The sequence below is a fragment of the Dama dama genome, chromosome 31 (genome assembly GCF_033118175.1).
Source record: "Dama dama isolate Ldn47 chromosome 31, ASM3311817v1, whole genome shotgun sequence".
In the NCBI taxonomy this organism is placed as follows: Eukaryota; Metazoa; Chordata; class Mammalia; order Artiodactyla; family Cervidae; genus Dama; species Dama dama.
Genome location: NC_083711.1, coordinates 16,947,608 through 16,948,795, shown reverse-complemented (window position 1 = coordinate 16,948,795; position 1,188 = coordinate 16,947,608). Strand labels below are relative to the sequence as shown.

The 1,188-nt window shown below is 36.3% G+C and overlaps 1 non-coding gene across 1 annotated transcript; it reads left to right on the top strand.

Annotated features, from left to right (window-relative positions):
* Positions 1–683: 683 nt before the first annotated feature.
* LOC133050248 (U6 spliceosomal RNA) lies at positions 684–790 on the top strand. Its single transcript, XR_009691566.1, has one exon. It is a non-coding gene; the product is annotated as a U6 spliceosomal RNA (small nuclear RNA).
* Positions 791–1,188: the final 398 nt, after the last annotated feature.

Here is a 1,188-nt window from a genome sequence, read left to right as displayed (position 1 = left end):
TTTAGATTCTTCTCATTACTGCAGCCTAACACAGAGGCACACATAAAAAAAAAACCCCTCTCTCTGCTGCCTATGTCTCTCTTACACATTAGGTGTTTTAATTTTTTATTGAAGTATATCATGTAGGTTTCAGGTCTATAGCACAGCAATTCAGTTATGTATATATGTATATATGTACATATCTATATATTCCTTTTCAGATTCTTTTCTCTTATAGGTTATTACTTTAACTGACTATAGTTCCCTGTGCCATACAGTGGGTCCCTGTTACTTACATATTTTATATATAGCAGAGTATATAAATTAATCCCAGCCTCCTAATTTATCCCTCTCCCCTCCCACCTTTCCCTTTTTATAACTGTAAGTTTGTTTTCTGTGTCAATGAGTCTCTTTCAAACATCAGCTCTTTAAGTAAAATTCATGTCAATGTTTTAAGAAATAAAGGACTGCCTTTTCCATTCTTTTTTTATACATTTCATACCATGTCTTATCTGTTCTCTGCTCCCAGATTTCTGATAACTCTAGGACCTCTGAGATGAGTCCAGATGACACATTCAGTGACCACATTAACCATTTTCAGTTCTGAGCCCAGAAAGCTTGGCTATGTTTCAAACCGGGTAGAAACATTTCTGAATAAAAGTCTTTTTCTTCCTAATATGTTATACTTGTCAAAAGCACATGGGGTGCTCACTTCACCAGCACATACACTAAAATTGGAATGATCCAGAGAAGATTAGCATGGCCCCTGCGCAAAGATGACACAGAAATTCGTGAAGCACTCCTTATTTTTCTGTATGTCTCAGGGAACTCAAACAGGGGCTCTGTATCCACCTAGAGGGGTGGGATGGGACGGGAGATGGGAGGCAGTTTCAAGAGGGAGGGGATATCTGTATACCTATGGCTGACTCATGTTGAGGTTTGACAGAAAATGACAAAATTCTGTAAAACAATTATCCTTCAATAAAAAATAAATAAATTTTTAAAAGAAAGCAAAAGCACATTGGATCTGTCAGATAAGCAAATATTTACTAATCAAATTTGTTGCCAATGTTGCAAGCAGGTTACTTTATAAATAGATGACTGGGAACTTCAGCAGCAATAGGAATTGCTAAAGTGACTTATTCACTCAAATGCTTTTAAACCATATTGTATTCTTGGATTCCAATAACAGTTTCATCCACTCAATGG